The 15,161-nt window shown below is 42.1% G+C and overlaps 1 long non-coding RNA gene across 1 annotated transcript; it reads right to left on the minus strand.

The window, feature by feature from the left end:
* Positions 1-1,841: 1,841 nt before the first annotated feature.
* LOC147571989 (uncharacterized) lies at positions 1,842-6,918 on the minus strand. The gene is made up of 2 exons (XR_015246961.1): positions 6,594-6,918; positions 1,842-2,087 (listed from the first exon to the last, which is right to left on the minus strand). It is a non-coding gene; the product is annotated as an uncharacterized LOC147571989 (long non-coding RNA).
* Positions 6,919-15,161: the final 8,243 nt, after the last annotated feature.

The following is a 15,161-nucleotide window of genomic DNA, read 5'->3' on the forward strand; positions in this document are numbered from 1 at the left end:
GGACACTTAGGGAGATTGCTGATTCGGCCAGGAGAAAGCCCTCTTGTCCTTCCTACAGTTGAAACATATAAATGTGAAACACATACTTCTCACACATTATCTGAGCACGTGCCAAAGTGTAATTGATTCATTAATGAGGGGAGCCAGCAAGGTGACAAAGCTGGCTCAGTAGGGAAAAAAGAAATCCTGAAATAAGAACGCTAAGTTAGATAGAAAGTGGCAAATGTTCTTCAAGGTAATAAAACCATCTCTCCTGAGAAAACCTCGTTTGCATCTTGCCCATTTTTAACAAATTAACGTCTAATTTTAGACTCTGAACCCTAATCAGCAGCAATGAAAGAGTAAGCCATTCACCAAGTGAGAAGACCCTAGGGAGAACGTGACAATGCTCTAGGATGACAGCGACAGGACCCACAGTCACCCTTTTGCTTTATTTCCAAGTTCTGGACACTTTTCCTGGACACCACCTTCTTTCTGCCTACTGTCTGAAATGCGGGTGCAGTGGCTGGAGCTACAGCAGCCACGAGGAGGAAGCCAGGAAATACAATGGCAGGGCAGAAAGGGAAAAGGAGCCTGGGTCCCTGATGACTGTGCAGTCACCAAAACAACCCTGCACCACCTACTCCTGACTTCTTTTTGGGGGGGAGGGGTGATAAGCTTCTCTCTCATTTAAGCCATCGCTTCTCTTATTTGTGGCCAGGCTCTGTCTTCTAATGGGGCAAGAGGCAGACGTCTAGAGGCAGAAATAATTATTTAAATAATGCTGGCAATCCCGTGGACCACTGCACTCTGAGGCTGTCTACAGGCAGGAAGCCTCTTAGTAAAACGTACCAAAAAAGGTCTGGGTGATTTAGGGGGTTCCGGAGCGCACACAAATAATGAAATGTATTGTTCATCCCAGTGGGTAGTGATGGCTTTCCTACAACCTTGAAGAAGAAACTGAAGATCTAACTCGGGACTAGAGAGGCACTAATAAATTTATCCACAAAAACTTGGATGGTGACACCAAAGGAGAAGTCAGAATATTCACAAATGTGCTCAAATGTCCCAAAAAGCGTACTGCATTACTCAATACAACCCCCCTTTGGACTTTCATGCTTTATTACCATATACCTTGTGCAGTACACATGCCTTACACCTATATATTACTTTTGCTTGATACACTCATACTTCTATATTACCCTACAGAACTGCATTCCCACAGCCCTGACATACTGTGATGCGTGATTTGAGAAACCTACCAGGATAATTTTGACTCTGTGTGACGCTTGCCTGTGTGCTGTCGCAAGTATCTAAACTCCACCTTAAGATGTGATTCCACCCTAGAGAAGCTGAAAGGGGCTCTGATCAAGATTGGTGGAGAGACAAGCTTTAAAACTGGAGAGAAGGAGGGAAATGTAGACACAGATAAATTTGTTGTTTAGGAAGTGGGAAACGAAGCAAGCTCTTCTAGATGGGTCTGGGAATTGAGTGAGGACTTGTGAGACCATAAGCAAAGAGACGTGCCTAAACCTCACAGGGGACTTGGCTTCAGCTTGGCATTCTCTCCCTCTTCCTCTGTTTCCCCCACCCAGTCGGGGGGCTGGGGTAGGGTGGAGCGGGGGTGGGGGCGGTGGGGAGGAGACAGGGAGGAGAAAGATCGAGCAGTTATGCATTGAGCCTGGACTCAGAGTAAATACAGTCCAATCCATAAGTAAGATAACATTTAGCCAAGTTGTGCAATCTGATTACATTTGGCTAAGAGCCTAAAGCCTTAGTCACTTATTCTAAACTTATTTTAGATTAAATTCTAAAATTTAGAATTCTAAAATTTAGGTGCATAGTAGGCACTTAATACATGCTGAACGATCGGCCGAGTCCAAGGACTTGTTTTGTAACTTTCTGAATGCTGCAGAAGCTGCTGTCCAGAAGAAAAACCGGTCAAGAAAAGAGCCCCTTTAATGGCAAGGAGTTCACGTGTACCGCACTTGAGAAGCCCTCCAGAGGCTGCGTGTCCCTTGCTCCTGTTTCTTCTCTTCGGAGGGTATACCTTCCACTTTCTTAAATAACACCTCTTTCTGAGTCAGAAAGAACCAGGGAACGGTGTCCTGACAGAAAAGGATTGAGCATGAATGTTAGCATCTTACGTAACATGTATTTTTATACCACAACTTAAACCTAATACCATTTTCCTTTAGTGTCTATATTTATTTTTGAGAGCACCATATTTTTAAACTGCACGCTGTGCTGACTTGCTCTCCACTGTCCAGGCTACCCTGGGACTTTCTGATATCATCAGGGTGGTTGACCACGGTTGTGTGTTTGGTGTTCACAAATACTAATGAGGCAATGCGGCATCTTTTGTGGAGAGACAGTGGGAAGTACCCTTTGTCTCCCTCTGGGTTTTAGACAATGATCAAATACAAAAGAAGCAGGAGGTAGATTCTGGCAGCAGCCTCCCAGCCTTGGCTGCCTCTTCTCCTGAACAGGGAGCTCAATTTCTTGGTCGCTAAGGGAGGTTAAGCTCCGTTTGCCATGAGAGGAGGGAAATCATTTCTTTCAGCAGCAAGTAAGTTTCTTAGTACCTGAAGGAATTTAAGTGAGCCAAGACAGGGAAAGACTTCCTCTTTAGGACACGGACAGAGGTGACCCTAAATGGAGAACAGACTGGACTTAGGACAGCGATGTCAGACCCAGTGAACTTAGTTCGAACTGCCTTGTAAAGCGACCAAATATAAACTTTGTACCCAACTTTTGTGATGGTAGCCAGCCTGTCCCTATGTTACCCTCCCTGCTGTTGTAAGGGCTGCTCACACAGCAGACCCCAGATGAGTTACATATAGACCCAGATCATCTCTCCAGAGCTCCTACTGTGTGCCCGACCTAGAGGTCGGCAAGCGAAGAGAAGCACCGTCTTTCTGAGTTAATAACCTCCACTCAGGCTCAAGTCCTGGAGCAGCGGGAGCAAAGTCAGGAAGCAGCTGCCCCCCCGCACCCCCCCCAAGTGGGCATGGCTGCCTATGGTCCCCGGGGTCAGAGAGCTTGAAATGGGAGGTGGGGGGCAGTCCTCTTCCTCAGAAAGGGAAGCGATACAAATGAATGTGAAGGAGGAAAGGGTAATGCAACGGTGCACTGTCTCACATGCAAATGAGGAACCGAGCAAGGGAGCATTGGCAAGGAAAACCCAGCCACTGTCCATAGAAAGAAGATAATTTGTCAAAGGACAATAACATACTTTTTAAAGACTTTTTATAAGCCCTAATTAAACACACACACACACACACACACACACACACACACACTAAGATAAAACCCCAAACCTCAGAAGCTTGATGTGGCTGAAAGGCAACTGGACAAAGATTCCATTCTGTTAGCCTCTTCCTTTGCTTCCAGCTGCATAGCGGGGGCAAGACAGGGGAGAGAGGGTGTTGGATCAGACTCACTCAAGGAGAGGCAAAAGGGAGGGACCATGGTGAGCAGGGGAGGAGAGAGCAAGGTCCCTAGGATTTACTGGGTGTTAGACAAGAGTTGAGGGCAGAGGGTTTAAAGGTAAACCATGCGTTATTACCTTGATTATGTGAAATTTTTAGAGATGTGAGTCAGACAGAAATATCTCAGAAAATGAATCCACTCTGAGACTACACTGAGTGCCTTGTGACTACAAGTATACTCCAGACAAGGTAATGAGGCTCTCTTTAAGGTAATGCCCTTTTGTGAGCCGGTTAAATTGAGGAAAATGGACTCATTCTCTTCGACTGTTTCAAGTACTGTCTTTGCCACTCCAGACCAATCATGCACCAACTTCTTCATAATCAACAAATTATAGCAGAAGAATACATCCCACTTTTTTATTACTCAATTGAAATTAAGAATTTTTATGTGAGGCGGCTTTCCAAGACTATAATCACAGTGAATATAAAACTCTACTGTAAGAGATGAATTCCAAGAGTTTAAAAAGTGACAGTCAAAAGAGGTAGAAACTGCCTAGCAAATAAACCAGATGTGCATGTCTATACGATCTCTCGAAAATGCTGCTGTTGAAACGAAGATGTGAATAGCCTCAAATTCAATATGTAAAAAGTTTCAAACAACAAAACAAGATCATATCACCTGTCTGCCGGAAGCTGTTCTAATGTAGCATAGAGTTTGTTGAAAGGGCTTCATGGAAATAGATGATTTTCAAGTGTTCATATAGGGGAACACAAAGAAACTAATCAGCCTGTTGACCCTGTTATATCAGCAGCAAAGAGGAAAAGATACCATTCTCAAGGTGGGTAATGAGAGGAAGAAACCAGCCATGTAAAAGAAATGAATATTCCATTTTCTAAGTATTTCAGTATGTGCTTTTGACTCAAAGAAAACAGAACCTTCTGTTTGAAGGCAGAGATGGGGGGAGAAGGACACATTTTCACTTCTGTGCTTTTTCAATTTCAGAGTGTCTTTTAGCTATCCTCTTTCTAGAAGACTAGTACTTTTTTAATATAACACATTTATTAAGATATGATTCATAATACCATACAATTCACCCACTTAAAATATACAATTCAGTGTCTTGTAGTATATTCAGCACTGTGCAACCATCAATTTAAGACTATCTTCTTCACCCACACCACCCCCAAGTAACCCTTACCCATTAGCAGTCACACTTCGGTTCCCCCTAACCCTCTCCCCACACCTAGCCAATCATTAATCCACTGTCTCTATAGGTTTCCCTATTCTGGACACTTCATAGAAATAGAACCATACAATATATGGCCTTTTGTAACTGGCTTCTTTAACTTAGTGTAACGTTTTCAAGTTTCATACACACACACACACACACACACACACACACTTCATTCTTTTTTTTATTGTCAAATGATATCCTTTTTTTTTAATTGGTTTTTAATGTTTATTTATTTATTTTTGAGAGAGAGAGAGCGTGCACAAGTCGGGGAGAGGCAGACAGAGAAGGAGACACAGATTCTGAAGCAGGCTCCGGGCTCTGAGCTGTCAGCACAAAGCCCGACGCGGGGCTCGAACTCACAAGCCACAAGATCATGACCTGAGCCGAAGTTGGACACCTAACTGACTGAGCCACCCAGGCACCCTGTCAAATGATATTCTATTGTATGGGTATGCCACATTTAATTTATCCGTTCATCAGTTGATAGACATTTCTGTCATTTCTACTTTTTGGTTATTATAAATGCTGTGAACATTTATGTACAAGTTTTTGTGTGACATATATTTTCATTTATCTTGGGTATATACTTAGGCATGGGATTTTTTTTTTTTAACGTTTATTTTTGAGACAGGGAGAGACAGAGCATGAACAGGGGAGGGTTAGAGAGAGGGAGACACAGAATATGAAGCAGGCTCCAGGCTCTGAGCTGTCTGCACAGAGCCCAATGCGGGGCTAGAACTCACGGACCGCGAGATCATGACCTGAGCTGAAGTCGGCCGCCTAACCGACTGAGCCACCCAGGCGCCCCAGGCGTGGGATTCTTTATATACTCTGGATACAAGTCACTTATCAGATGTAGGCTTTGCAAATATTTTCTTACATTAAGATTTATGTTCCATGTTGAGTTAATTTGGGTGTACAGTGTGTAAGGAAGGCATCCAATTGCATTGCATTGCATGTGGCTCTACAGTTGTACAAGCACCATTTGTTGAAAAGACACCGAATTGTCTGGGAACCCTTGCTGAAAATCAGCGATGGCCAAGAGCCGTAGCTTCTGGTCTTCTAGAGACTTTGCCCTATTAGGAAGCTAGAGCAAGGGCAATGGGGGTCCAATATTGTTTTATTTTTTAATATTTTTAAATATTTTATTTTAGAGAGACAGCAAGTGCAAGCAGGGGAGAGAGGCAGAGGGAGGGGAGGGAGAGAAAGAAAGAGAGAGAGAGAGAGAGACAGGGAGAGAATCTTAAGCCGGCTCCACACTCAGCATAGAGCCGGACTGGGGCTCGATCCTACGCCCCCAGATCATGTCCTGAGCCTAAAGCAAGAGTCAGACATTCAGCCAACTGAGCCTCCCAGGTGTCCCGGGGCCCAATATTCTTGACCTGCCAAGTCTAGGGTAGAGCCTATGTCTCAGGAGTGAGGGCTGGGTGAAGGAAGGGAGCCCCCAATCCCTTGGCTGTACTCACCTGGAATTTAGCCCCTGCAACACAGAGCTGAGGAGGATAGGAAATGCAGACAGCCTGCACTCCAGGAGGGATACCACAGTCCTTGGCTGGTGGCCAGCACAATAGGAGGGAACCCCACGGTCTTGGCGACTCCGAACTGGAGTGGAGCACCTGTCACACTGAGCTGGGGGTAGGGAGAGGCAGGGAGCAGTTCATAGCTTAAGTGCCATAGAATCTCGCTGTTCTCAGTGAGATTTATTAGATTTTCTTAAGTAAATGATAAACGTTTTTCTTTTATCTGCCTTCAGGACAATCTCCAGAGACTTTTTTTTAAAGTTACAGTTGTTTCACTGGTCTGAGAAGCTCCTCCTGACACCATGCAGGAATTGCCCTTCTGGTACTTGCATTTGATATTTCAGCACAGAGGGAAAATATAGTTCAAGTTAGGGTGGGAGCCAGAGAAGTCGGAAGCCAAAAAGAATCAGTTGGTCATGGTCACTTACCTCCCGAGGATTTTGTGGTACAGCTAACTCTGGAGTTAGACCTCTTCTCAGCTGAACCAGTGCTGGCAAAGCTGTGGGCAGTGATGTATGACAGCCTAGAACCATTATGAAGCATGTGATGTGACGGCCAGCTTGCTCCTCTGACCAGAGACCAGAAAGGATGTGGGCTAGAGAGATAGGGTGAAAGTGGGGTGGGGTTGGGGCCTCAGTGGGCCAGGAAGCAGAGAAGTGGGAAGTGAACTAGCCAAGATCAGGGACGATCTCAAGCGGGTAGTTTTTGTTTGTAAAATATTTACCTATTTCAAGGACTCTGTAAAGCAGTATCACAGTCACATTCTACAAACTTCCACTAAGGAATGGAAATTCTCCCTGTTACAAAGTCAAAGGTGGAGTAAAAAGAACGAAAACTAGTCCAAGTCTAACCACTTAAATTACTATTCTTTTAAATATGGAAATTAGTGCAGTAAAAAAGAAACCAGACAACTAAATATTAGTCTGTTATTTGTGATAGAAAAAAAAAATAGAGGGGCACCTGGGTGGCTCAGTTGGTTAAGCGTCTGACTTCGGCTCAGGTCATGATCTCACGGTTGGTGAGTTTGAGCCCCGTGTTGGGCTCTGTGCTGACCGCTCAGAGCCTGGAGCCTGCTTCAGATTCTGTGTCTCCCTCTCTCTCTGCCCCTCCCCCACTCACACTCTCTCTCACAAATAAATAAACATTAAAAAGAAAAAGAAAAAAAACAAAAAAATTGAGACATCGGTTACATATATTTTGGCATGTCCAAAAGATAGATTACTATGTGACTATTTAAAAAAGATATTTGTCATATGTTAATTTTATTTTACTTTTATACCTAAGGTCTACAAAATAATGATTTGGTATATGCACACGTTGTGAAATGATCATCACAATCAAGCTAATTAACACATCCCTTACTTCACATAGTTAAGCTTTTTTTTTTGTAGTGAGAACACTTAAGATCTACTCTCAACACGTTTCAAGTATACAGTACAGTATTATTAACTATAGTCGCCATGCTCTATATTAGATTATCAGAATTTATTCATTCTGCAGAACTGAAACCTTGTGCCCTTTGGCCAACATCTCCCTATTTTCTCTACTCCTTAGACTTGGCAACCACAATTCTACTCTTTGCTCTTAGGAGTTTGAATTTTTTAGATTTCACATATGAAACTATTCAGTATTTGCCTTTCTGTATCTGGCTTATTTTATCTTCTTTTTTTTTTTTTTTTTCAACGTTTATTTATTTTCGGGACAGAGAGAGACAGAGCATGAACGGGCGAGGGGCAGAGAGAGAGGGAGACACAGAATCGGAAACAGGCTCCAGGCTCCGAGGCATCAGCCCAGAGCCTGACGCGGGGCTCGAACTCACGGACCGCGAGATCGTGACCTGGCTGAAGTTGGACACTCAACCGACTGCGCCACCCAGGCGCCCCCTGGCTTATTTTATCTAGCCTAACGTCCTCCAGGTTCTTCCATGTTACTGCAAATGGCAGAATTTCCTTTCGTGTGTGTGTGTGTGTGTGTGTGTGTGTGTGTGTGTGACATTTTCTTTCTCCATTTATCTGTCAATGGACACTTAAGTTGTTTCCATATCTTGGCTATTGTGAATAATGGTATGACAGTTATGGGAATGTAGATCTCTCTTTGGGATCCCGATTTTACTTCCTTTAGATATATACTTCCAAGTGGGATTGCTTGGATCGTATGGTAGTTCCATTTTTAATTCTTTGAGGAAACTCCATACTATTTTCCGTATTGGCCTCACCAATTTACATTCCCACCAACAGTATACAGAGTTCCCGTTTCTCTACATCCTTGCCAACAGTTGTCTTTTTGATAATATCCATTCTAACAGGTGTGAGATGATATCTTGCGGTTTTGGTTTGTATTTCCCTGATGACTAGTGATGTTGAGCACCTTTTCATATACTGTTGGCCTGTTATATGTTTTCTTTTGAGAAATGTCTATTTGGGTCCTTTGCCTATTTTTAACAAAGTTATTTGTTTTTTTCTATTGAGTTCCTTATAATTTTGGATATTACCCCTTATCAGACACATGGTTTGAAAGTACTGTCTCCAATTCTGTAGATTGTGTCTTCACCCTGATGATTGTTTCTTTCGCTGTGCAGAGCTTTTCAGTTTGATGCAATCCCATATGTCTGTTTTTGCTTCTGTTGCTTGTACTTTTGGCAACATATATCCAAAAAAAAATCATTGCTCAGACCGATGTCAAGAAAAGCTTTTCCCCATGTTTTCTTCTAGCACTTTCCTAGTTCCAGGTTTTCCGCTTAAGTTTTTCATCAATTTTTAGTGGATTTTTGCATATGTTGTGAGACAGGGTCCAATTTCATTTTCCACATGTAGATATCCGATTTTCCCATCACCATTTATCGAAGAGACTATCTTTTCTATATTGTGTGTTCTTGGCACCCTCGTTGAAGATCAGTTGGCTGTATATGCATGGATTTATTTCTGGCCTCTCTATTCTGTTTCATTAGCTCACGTTTTTAGTTCAGTACAGTACTGTTCTGCTTACTAGCTTTGTAATACATATTGAAATCAGGAAGCGTGATGCCTCCAGCTTTGTTCTCGCTCAAGACTGCTTTGGCTTTGTGGGTCTTTTGTGGTTCCATAACAATTTGGAGATAGTTCTTTTTCTACTTCTAGACAAAATGTCATTGGAATTTTGATAGGGATTACATTAATCTGTAGATTGCTTTGGGTGGTATGGCCATTTTAACAACATCAATCCTTCCAATTCACAAACATGGGATATCTAAAAAGATATGTCATATATTATTAAGTAGACAAACAGGCTACAAATCAATGTACAATCTGACTTTATTTTAAATGCACAGATGCATATCAAAAGATCAAAAGATAGTTGTCTATGATAGAAATGAAGCTTTAAATTTATTTTTAATTAGGCTTAAAATAATCAAACATAAATGGGATCATATTACAGAACTTGAATTTTTTCACTCATTATATCTCAGAAATCTTTTCATAAGACTGCATGTAGATATAGCTCCTTTTTTTGTATTTATGTATGTATGTATGTATGTATGTATGTATTTGCCCAAGTGACTTTTAAACATATGACATCTTTGGTCATTGCACATCTTGTTTACCAGAAAATATCCAAGTTGGAGACATCGCCTTTTCAGGGAAAAGCTGAGTGAGCAGTGTCTGTGTGACTAAATGTATGATTCTCAAGAGTATAACAAATACTTCAAATCTTAGTGTCTGAAACAATGAACAGTTATTTCTTTTTTAAAAAATTTTTTTCAATGTTTATTTATTTTTGAGAGAGAGAGAGAGAGAGTGCGCATGAGTGGGGGAGGGGCAGAGAGAGAAAGAGACACAGAATCCTAAGCAGGCTCCGGGCTCCGAGCTGTCAATACAGAGACCCGGGGCTCGAACCCACAAGCCATGAGATCATGACCCGAGCCGAAGTCAGATGCTTAACCGACTGAGCCAACCAGGTGCCCCTGAACAGTTATTTCATGCAGTTTCTGAGGGTTTGGAATTTGAGAGCAGCAGTTCTAACCCAGGGTCTTTCGGGAGGTTGTAGTCGTGCTGTGAGCCAGGGTTGTAGCCTTTGGAGACTTGACTGCGGGCGGCAGAATCTGCTCTCAGGTTCACTCATATGACTGTTGGCAAGAGGCTTCAGTATCTTTCCACACAGCCCTCTCTCTACAAGGCTTTCTCATCATGGCTCCTTGCAGTGAGTGATCCAAAAGAAAGAGAGTGAGAATGACAAGACAGAAGCTTCAGTGCCTTTTATAACCTAATTTCAGGAGGGACATCACATTGCATCTGTGCTGTGTTCTGTTGGTCACACAAACCAATAGTTGGAGGCAGGGATCACTGGGAGCCATCGTAGAGGCAGGTTACCAAATATACCAAGTATCCTACACAAGGAAGAAAGGCAGTAAACATTTGCTAGATTGGACAGAACCAACGAGTGGCTGGCATTTCAATCCAGATATAATGGTCCAAGACTCTGAAGAGACACTGTTTAGGTCACCCACATTCAGTTGTCAAGTTGCCCCAAACCTGAGTAGAATTCAGTGACCCTGTCTGTACTATGTCAACCAAGAAATTGAGAGAAATAAAAGTAGAACGGTTTAAACTCAACGTAAAGTAAGTTTGCATACCAGGTTACGAAATGTCACTATAGACACTGAATGACTGACGGCAACATGGAAATGACACAGGTGTTCTCTTGCTTAACCACCCATCTTACCTGATTTAGAATTAGTCAAGTCACCCACCTACAAGTGGCTAGAAGCCAGATTTCAGCCTGGCATGGCTCTGCTGCCCTTGTCTTGTACTTCCTCTTACTGCTGCTGCCACCAACACTTGCAGCCCTTGGCCACTATCTGCCTTCCCAAGTAGTTCTGTCTTTAAACATACACTGGTTGAAAGGATGCTGCAGTCACTGTGTATCTACCGACAGCTTTTTTCCTGACACTCTTATCTTTCTGCTTCTTCTCCCGCCATGGTCCTCCCTCACACTGAATGTTCTAGTCATACCAACAGTCCTCAGAGATCTTCAGACAGATAGTATGATTTCATGTTTCTGTGCCTTGCCGCGTGCTCTTCTTCTTCCAGGAATGTCATTCCAGGTCCTTTTCTGCCTTAGCAAACTTCTTTTCACCCTTCAAATCTCTGCTCAAGCATCGTCCTTTCTAATGAAATTTCCCTGACTCTCCAGGGCCTGCCTTGTACCTGGGGCACACCAGGACAGGGTTAATTACTCTCTTTTCTGGATTGTTGTTGGAATTTTTACTTGTTTTACAGTTTTGGAACCATTCTTACTTCGGGGTAGTTATTGTTGTACACATGCATCTTCCCAAGCAAACTGTGAGCTAGCTCCTCGAAGGCAGATTCGACCTTTTACCCTCAATGCCTATCCTCAGTGCCTAGATTTCTGTAGTAGATTTCAGTGAATATTTCAACAAATAAACTGAGGAGCTAAGGAACTGCAACCTGGACGCTGCAATGCACTGTGAAGTGAGAGACACCTCTGGTTCTAACCTGTAAAACAATTTTGTTTATACCTTTGCTTGGCATACTCCGTCTGTCTGTGGGTGGCCCCATTCCTTATGTGCTAGACTAACTGCTGGGATACATCAGTCTTTGCTTTTTCTGAGGATCTTTGCCTCTGCTTCTCAAGGGGTCACTTGCTTATGGCCACTCAATAGTCCTCAGGTCTTCTCAATTCTGAAGAGATCATTCTGGTTTTACGGAGAGGCCAGGCGGCGTGACAGCTTAGAGGCTAAGAGGCCAAAGAGACTAGCCGGCACAAGAATTAAATAAGAAAATGTACATAGTGTGCTTTCCACATGACCTGACACATAGACACATAATAAGTGCTCAATTAACAGTAGTTTTGGTTACTGTTACTATTACAGCTGCAAGGTCAGTGAACTTTCTGGTTATACCTGATGTCCTCTTAGCCTAAGAAAGAGCCACAAGAATCTGACACAAGATCCCAAGCGGTGCTCTAAGAATGTGCTCTCTCTGGTCTGCTCGGTCTCACAGCTCTGTTTCTCCTGCCATCAGGACTCAATGATCCAGTCTTTTCATCAGGCTAAATTAGGCTGTTTAACCTGTGCCCAGGTTTAGAGCAAGGAATAATACCTCTAAACAAAGTTGTTTTGAGAAAACTGCCCATCTAGGCAGCACAGATCCCTTTGCATAAGGTCAGTTTCAAAGACTTTCCTTTTTCTGTCTTTTCCAATGAGCTGAGACAAAATGGCCATGCTAATGGCAACTGTTTTGCATTCCAACTGCTGCTGTCCTAGTATAAAAATTTCATAAAGCCTCAAAAATGTTTAAAATCTTTAGCTTACCTCTATTCAGCTCACTGCTGCCTTTCCTCTGTTTTGCTTTTGTCCCTGTCACTGGTCCAAGGTGTCAGAGGATCTGATGTTCCCTGCCCCCATTACCACCTCTAATCACTACTGAGATTGCTGACACCATTCTCTCCACCCCCCCCCCCACCCCCGCCTTTTTTTTTCCTTCCCTCTCAGGTGTCTTGTCAGGTTTCCCATTCTTCTCAGCTTTCTTTGAAGAAGGCTGGCCTCCTAGTCAACACTGCCAGCCAATTACAGTTCCTGTCCTTCAAGGAGACAAACTGAGTAATCCTCACAGGTGAGATAAAATCTCACTTCTCTGACTCTCCCTGGCTGCTTGCTTTTGCTCAGTGCCCAAGGTTTGAAGTTTCTGAAAGGCTGAATGTGCTCACTAAACTCCTTGCACTGGAGGAAAATTAGGTTGTACAGTTTGATCGAGTGTATGTAGCAGACAAGGCAGTGAATTGGGTATGATTTAGAAAAACAGGGAAGTGTGACCCTTAAACCTTCTCCTCCCACCACCCCATGGGGTAGTAAGGTGAACTAAGAAGAAATAATTGGTCCTTTTGGGGCTTGGTGCCCAATACTTTCAAATAGCAGCTACAGTTCTTGGTGGGCCCTCACAGGAACCCTTCTCCCATTCTGTGCCTATGGAGCAACAGGGGTCAAGCGTTGGATGGAGAACATGTAGCAAAGTAATGGGGGATCTGAATGAACTTTTTGGGTCCAACTGACTCACTTGACAAACTGAGACTTTGAGTTCTCTCCTAATGAATACAGAAGCCACCTCCCCTGGGGGACCAAACCTGTGAGGGGCCAATTTGTATTACTGGCACTTTCTTTCGTTCAGTTCTTTGCAAAAAGAAACTAGATTGAGTTTTAGAAATCATTGAATCTTAAGTATAAAATGAAACTATAACTACAGGAAAAAAATTATTTCTCTGTATCTGAGAAGTTAACTTCTGATGAATTGAAGAAGAGAACTTCAACTTAAAGTTTTGATTGTGTATCACCAATGTAAAGTGAATGCTGAACATCCACTTTATATTCATATTGTGTTGGGCTCAACGAGCCAACAAAACCAATGGGCCCTGCCCTTAAAAAACTGAAAATCTTAAAAGTTCAAAAATTATTAAAACAATTTAGAAACAAGTATGTGCACATTTTATGAACCTAAATATTGGTTAAATAATCGAGCTTAAATTGTGTGGCCCTTAAAATATGTGCATTGGATAACCATTATTAATGGTATATGAAATGCATGAATTTTATTATTCTTAATATATTTGCTTAGACTTGTAACTTGAGAGTTATTTAGAAAACAATGCTGTATATTGTTAGGATCCCATCTAAGGTATAAATTTTGTTGTAAGAACTGGGCAGAAAGGATTTAGTAGGATTAAGCTTGGCTCTCAAAGTAAATTCTGAAAACAACAAAGGAAAAGACCTGCCTGCTGTAACAAGTCAGTTTAGATGCTGTTAAGATGTCTTCATTTACCAGGCTTGTCCAGGACTCAGCTTTTGAGGTTATTATTTATGGAAAAGGTATGTTAACTACTGACCAAGGATAATAAATTTACCTCCACACTCTTGCTAGGTCCAAGGACAAAATGAATAACAATGCATATTCAGGCATGTGCTTTGACTGATAAACCAAGACCATCAAAAACCAGGACATAATTTGCCTTTTTCTTACAGTCATTAATTCAATCACTTAATGAACTTAAAATTAACTCAACAAAATTCTCAGTGGGAGAGGTACAGAGAGGTCAACAGCAAAGAACCACTCCTTAATCCCTTCACACTTTTCACCATGAAAAATTTTCATCTCTTGTTTATGGGACATTAAAAAAAATTTTTTTTTTAAGTTTATTTGAGAGAGAGACTGACAGAGTGAGCAGGGGAGGGGCAGAGAGAGGGAGAAAATTCCAAGCAGGCTCCGCACTGTTAAAGCCCATTGTGGGGCTAGAACTCACAAACTAGGAGATCACCACCTGAGCAGAAACCAAGAGTCAGACACTTAACTGACTGAGCCACCCAAGGCATTTTTAAAAATGTCCTGCCCAAGGTGCCCAAGGGCATTTTAAAAAAAAGTCCTGCCTTTGAGGTATAGAACATAAAACTCACCTGTAATTGTATTTGCAAAGTTACAGCTACACTTCACCATGAGTACTCCTGACAATTGCTAATCTGAAAGTCGGCTTTAGAAGGAGACAGGGAAGGGCTAATAATGTCCATTAACAATGGATAAATTGATATATTCATATGATGGAATGTTACTTGGTAATAAAGAGACTATCAACACATTGAACAACATAGAAGAATCTCAAAAAATTGAAAAGACAGACACAAAAGAGTATGTGTTATATGATTCCATTTATATGCATTTCTAGAATAGGCAACACTAACCTATGGTGGTGGAAGTCAGAACAACAGTTACATGGGGAAGGATTAACTGGAAAGGGGCTAGAGGGTATTTTCTGTAATAGAAAAGTTGTGTTTCTTTATTGGGGTTGTGGTCACCAAATCTCAAACTATACATTTAAAAACGGTGTAGTGTATTGAATGTAAACTATATGTTTTTTTTTTAAGTACTAATTATCTACTGGACTCTGAAGTTAAATATAATCTACTGTAGAAAGCATCTAAAAAATCTTACTATGATTAAAAGGCAACACAGGCA

Source organism: Puma concolor, chromosome F2 (assembly GCF_028749965.1).
Source record: "Puma concolor isolate L17-30 chromosome F2, mPumCon1.1.hap2, whole genome shotgun sequence".
In the NCBI taxonomy this organism is placed as follows: domain Eukaryota; kingdom Metazoa; phylum Chordata; class Mammalia; order Carnivora; family Felidae; genus Puma; species Puma concolor.